Source organism: Nycticebus coucang, chromosome 16 (assembly GCF_027406575.1).
Source record: "Nycticebus coucang isolate mNycCou1 chromosome 16, mNycCou1.pri, whole genome shotgun sequence".
Lineage (NCBI taxonomy): Eukaryota > Metazoa > Chordata > Mammalia > Primates > Lorisidae > Nycticebus > Nycticebus coucang.
Window position 1 is genome coordinate 89,538,559 of NC_069795.1, and position 6,346 is coordinate 89,544,904.

A 6,346-nucleotide genomic window follows, 5' to 3' on the forward strand; every position below is an offset into this window, starting at 1 on the left:
GCCTTCAGCCCTACTCCAGCGGAGCCACCCACCTGTGGCCCTGGCAAGGTGGGGTGGGGGTTGGGGGGAGATTGTGTGCCAAGGGCGCGGCCCATGTGGCAACAGCTACAGGCTAAATGTGAGGGATGGGGCTGGGCAAGCATGTGCCTGGGTTGAATCTGAGCTGAAAGAATGTTCGCGCTCCCCCAACCCAGGGGTGGGGCACCCTGCTCAGAATAGAACCGCACAAGTCAGAGCTGGAAGGGGCCATCAAAATTAAAGGATCCAACCCTCTTGTTTGACAGATGAGGAAGCTGAGAACCAGAAAATTAATAAGTCCTGCCTGGAATCACACAGCTAGATGCTGAGAGCGGGAAGGTGAGCCCAGGTGATCACTGAGTGACTATGTTGTGCCAGGCACTAGGATAGGTCTATGCACATGATCTTAAGTTAACCCTTCAGCAATAGGACACAGTGGACATTATCATATACAGAGGAAGAAACTGAGGTTTGGAGAAGCTAAATGTATTCAAGGTCTCCCAGGTAAAAATTGGTAGAACTGGCTTCGAACCCAGATCTTCCTGACTCCTAAGACTTCTCTCCCGCAACTTTAGTTATTAGGTTCCCATCCCCATGGCCTCCCTGAAATGGCCCAAATAGTGAGTCCATCTAGAATTCCCTTTTGAGAGTGTCAGAAAAAGGGGGAAATGTTGGCTGGTAGCCCTTCTGGGTTGTAAGAATCTGGAAATGAAAGGAGAAGCCTAAATCCACAGGTGGCCTCTGATTACCTATTTGCAAGAGGTTAAGGTTCAGGTCTAGGCAAGTGAAGGGGCCCTACAGGTTAGCCACTCCATCCCACAACCACCCCAGGCTCTTAGAGGGCACCAGGATGCAGTTTCCCTCCTACTCCCCTACTGAATATGCCCCACAGGCCAGCTCCATAGACAGAGTCCTCCTGTCTCCAGGCTCCATCCTCATATGTCTCCCCCTTCTCAGCCCTCTTCCACAGTCCCGCCCACACCTTCGCTTCCTACTGACAGCCATTTCACTCATTCATCCATACATGCATTCAACAAAACCTGTCAGGTACCCACTACTGTGTGTGACACAGTCGACACTGTGTCATGTGCCGGGGATACAGCAAAAAGCAGACTGCCCTTTTGGAGCTTGCTGTCTGGGAGAAGGCAAAATTAACTAAACAGATATGTAAATCAATTTATCTTACAAATTGGTAAGTGGTATGAAGGAAAGTACCAAGTGCTTTGAGAAGCTTCTAACAGTAGGGACGCTCTATGTATGGAATGATTATTGAGACTACAGAGGCTAAAAATTATTCTTATTAATAATTACCCAAACAGCAGTGCTGAGGCAGCCCCTCACTTGCAATCTTGCCCACACCACTAGCAATTCCAGGATCAGTCTCCAGTCTTCCCCCAGTCTCGCCTACAGGGCCCAGCTGATATGAGTGAGAGTGGTCAGGCTGTGACCCCAGTGCCAACAGTCTCCTCTGCCACCCAGGGCAGCAATGGGGCTGGCCAGGTCCAGTGGTGATGCCAAGGTGGAGAGAAGATAGGGTGTTCACTGGGAAGCAGAGTAGGCCTGAGGCTTGGGACTAGGAGGATGTGTGTGTGTGTGTGTATGTTTAGCCACGGCTGGGTTTGAACCCGCCACCTCTGGCATATGGGACTGGAGCCCTACCCCTTTGAGCCAGAGGCACCACCCAGGACTGGGAGGATTTGGGGGAACAAAGTAGGTTTGGGGGAGGGTGGTTGAGCCTCTGGCATTGTTACTGCAGGGAGAAATTGCTCTGTACTGCTCCCTCTAACCAGGTCCTCTCTCTCTCCCTCTCCCTGACCCTTTAAGGAAGGGCTGCATCAGCCAATGAAAAATGTAGACCTAGGTGGCACTTGTGGCTCAAGAAGTAGGGCACCAGCCCCATATACTGGAGGTGGCGGGTTCAAACCTGGCCTCAGCCAAAAACTGCAAAAAAAAAAAAAAAAAAAGAAAGAAAGAAAAATGTAGACCCAGACAAGCCCTGCCCAGTAGGGTGAGCAGACTTTAGCCTTGAGGTCAGACAGCCTTGGGCTCAAATCTTTCAGCCAGGTCCTGACTATGTGACCTCAGGCAAGTCCCTTGGTATCCCTGAGCCTCCCCGTCCCTCTTTTTTTTGCGATAACATTAGCCAGCCTTTGCCATGGGTGGCTGTGAGCATTTGATGAGCTCATGGATAGAAAGCACCAAATACAGTACCTGGCCCATGGCTGGCCATTAACAAATGACAGCTGTCACTCTGACTATATAACAGGATAATTAATATATTATGCAAATAAAGGAAACCTCACTCATGCCCTCTGGGCTCCCACCTGGTTCCCTGAGCCTCTCTGGGAGGTCACCCCCATAATCGACCTCCTGTGAGAAGAGTTTTACAGATCTGTGAAAAATCATCTCAGCAGTCCCAGACCCTGTTGAGATAAAGGCTTGAGAGTCTAGGAGACCCCCATGTGTGCTGCTGGGGGTGGGGACAGTACCTTGTGGCTTCAAACTCAGTGATCTGAGCACAAGGCTAACATCTGTCCTGCCGTACTGGGTAGGGTCTGATCCAGCTCTACACTTTCACAGGCTGGAGAGCTGGGCTAGAGAGGTCTAACTGAGACTTCCCAGCCAGCTCAGCAAAGTCACAGTCACCACCACGGCTGCCGGTTCAGCCACTGCAGGGCACAGAGCACACCTGGAACCCATTAGGCCCAGCTAGGCGCTTTTTCCCCTCTCAGCATAAATAGAGTGAGTGGAGGGTTTGTTTTGACTACTTTAAATTGCGCAGATTTTAGGGCCTGCAAATTGGAAGGCCCCAGTGCCCTGATGGACAAACAGACCAAAAGACAGACAGCTGAGGCAGCAGGAAGAGCCCAGTCTCCTCCTGCTTCTTGTCACCTGCTCTGCTTAGCTGGGCCTCTGGTAATATAATCACTGCCACTCTTCATGGCGGTGAGCTATGGGCTGAGGCTTACTCATCTGCCTTATCTTCATAGCAAGCACACAAGGTAGAAATTAGAGTCTCTGACTTCCAGATGATGAGGAGCAGGGACTTGCTCAAGGTCATTCGGCGTACAAGTGGCAGGTCTGGATTCCATACCAGGCCTGTCAGATGACAAGGCCAGTGTGGGTCTTTCCAGGGACCACCAGGGCTGCAAATGGGTGGGGATTCCTGTCAGGAACACAAGGTGCCCTGAGCTGCAGTTGCTCAAACCCTGACCCCAGCCCAGAGGACAGGAGTCTGCACGTCTATGCTGGGCTTCTTCTCAACCAAGTTACCAGCTCCTGATCTCAACTGCCCCAGGAAGTTGTGCCCCCTAGGTCAGGATCAGGTTGACCTTGGCAGGAGGGAAAGCCTGTGGGCCCTGGGCTGCTGCCAAGGTCTCAAGAAATGAAAGGGAACTTTGTCCTGTCCCACACAGGGCTCATTCTCTGAGCACTCTTGAGCCAACCCAGCCCTGGTGGACCAAGGCCTGATCCCTCTGCGCCAGCTATTCATAGATTCACGAAGAACATTGGTCGCTAGGGGCAGGGCCCTTAGAGTTCCCAAGCCCAGCCCTGAAGTTTACAGTTGTGGAAACTGAGACCCAAGGAGGGACTTTCTATAGGCCACACAGTGGGTTAATGGCAAAAACTCAAACCCTAGCCCTTGCTCCCTAGGCCTGAGCCTTGTCCCTAGGACCCTGAGCCTCACACCCCTTCCTCATGAAGACATCCACAGCTATGGTCCCTGATCCTCTCTTCGCTCCTACAAAGGGACCAGCAATAAATGCTTGTTGGATTCTCTGCTTTGAACTTTTTAGTCACACCAGCTGCCCAACCCTGAGGAGGCTGCCTGGGGAGGTAAGGAGTGTCCTGTCCTGCGAGTGGTCAGGCAGAGTCTGGATACCCACTTGTCACAGAGGTTACAGAGGGGCTTTCTGCCTCTGGTAGGGGAATGAGAAATGGTCTGAGAAATGGTATTGCTAGACATTTCTAGCTGACCAGGCTGATCACTCTTGAGAGCCTTTGTTGTCAAACTATAATAGTTCTGGTCTAAACAAGAGACACTTAGCAAGAGCCCAGTTCTCAAAGGCCTCTGATTCCATTTCCCCCTGCATCTTGGAACATGGACCTTTGGGACTACATCAGGCTTCCTGAGAAAGGGGGTCCCATCTAGAGGATTCAAGGAAGACAGACTGGACCCCCAGTTTGTCATAGGTTCCCAGGTGTGGTCCTACCTAGCAGGTGTGTTCAATTCCAGAGTAAGGTCCTGGAGGTGCCTGGGCCTCCCCACTCCTGAATCACCCACATATATGCCTTAGGGATTTCCCATGAAAAAAAAGCCTGAGATCTGGAGAAGAAGGTAAGCTTGATATAGGAAGGGGACACTTAGGGCAGAGGAAGGGTTGGTCAAACTCATTTTCTGGGAAAATAATAACATAAAGTAGTTGCTAGAAAACATTATTATCTGGGAAATGAACACACTGCTGCCCTTCAGGATTCTCTGAGAGGGACAAAAGTCAGCCCCTTTTGCTGGTTGGAATATCTCAGATACTGTCTATAATGGGAATCTGAAACTAGGTAGAACCTGGGCCTAGCAGGGACAGGGGAGTGGTACCAAGTGCTGTGTGGCTCTGCAGGGGGATAGAGTGAGGGGTAGGTAGTAGTGGGACCTTGTGAGGAGAAATGAGAGGAAGAGGGCTGAGAAAATGACCGAAGGTGGGCAGCGCCTGTGGCTCAGTGAATAGGGCGCCGGCCCCATATACCGAGGGTGGGTTCTAAACCTGGGCCCCGGCCAAACTGCAAAAAAATAGCCGGGTGTCGTGGCGGGCACCTGTAGTCCCAGCTACTCAGGAGGCTGAGGCAAGAGAATCACCTAAGCCCAAGAGCTGGAGATTGCTGTGAGCTGTGTGACGCTACGGCACTATACCAAGGGCGGCAAAGTGAAACTCTCTCTAAAACAAAACAAAACAAAAGATTGAAGGTGGGTCTGTGCAGGAACAAGGCCAGTGGCTGGCAAGACACAGGGGTGAGGACAGCAGTGGCAGCTAATGATCAAGTGCACACTGTTGGCTGTATCCTCCTTCTACAGCCCAGACCTCAGTGAAGGTCAGCAAGCTACACCCAGAGTTCATGTCTCCCAAGTGGGGCAATGGCCAAGTGGACTGACACTTGCTGCAGGGAGACACTAGTCATGGCAGGAAGAAGGAGTGGGAGCAGAAGCAGCACAGACTCCTCAAGGGTCTTGTTAAAACTGAGGGAGTGATCTGTGAGGGTTTCTTATGTCACTGATCAGGAAGCTAAAGCCACTTGATTAGCATTAACACTTGAGTATTAAAGGAAAGAGGCGATCCTTCTCAGAAGACCGAGACCTTCTAACCTCCAAGCAGCTGACACAAAATCACCAATGACCTTCAACTGAGAACTTCCAGGCCAGGCACTTTATTATATCCATTGTCTCACTCATGGTATGACAGCCCTACCATGGGGTTATGCCCATTTTACAGATGTAGACACTGAGGATCTGGAAGGTTATGTGACCTGCCCAAGGCCACACTTATTAAATAATAGAGCCTAGACTATGATCTGTTGTCCCACTGGCTCCAGAACAACAGTCCTTTCCCTGCTAAGCATGGAGGGGGGCTGTCATGTAGTGTCAAAGGATGCCAGAGTGAGATTGGACCTTTGTAAACATCTACTCTAACCTCACAGGCTCCCCCATCCTGCACCCTCTTACATCTGAGGAGACTGAGGCCAGGAGACGTGAAACAACTTGTCTGAAGTCACGCAGTGGCTCAGGAGTTGAGCCAGGCCAGAATTTAGAGCAATAAAAGTGTTCTAAACTGCAGGCCAGTGGTGCGCCCCTCCCCCATCACTGTCATAGCTACCCTGGTAGGGCTCCATTGCTGTGAAGTTGTTTTCTCAGACCCCCACCACCCCACACACCTGTTGTTTTGGGGAGCTGGAATCAGAGCCCTCCCAGCAGGATGCTACCCCTCAGTTTCAGCCTCTCCTCCCCACCCCCAAGATCATCAGATGGTCTGTGCCCCCCTTTGGGCCTAGCCCTGGGGAACCCTGGGTCTCTGGTTTTTGTCAGGCCTGAGAAGCTGGTGGGATTGATTTGTGAGAGGAGCCTCTACCCCCACCTCACCCTGAGCCCTTGGTCCCTCTCTCCGTTCTCCACCTCTTCCTCGCTGGGCTCCTCCTCTGCCTGACTGCCTGCTCAGTTTTCCACAGAGTCAGGATTTCCCTGGGGCTGGGGGCTCCATGCCAAGAACAACATAAGACTGGTTCCCCCACCTCTCCTGCCCTTCCCATCCCCCTCCTGCTCACTCACCCGCCACAGCAGCCC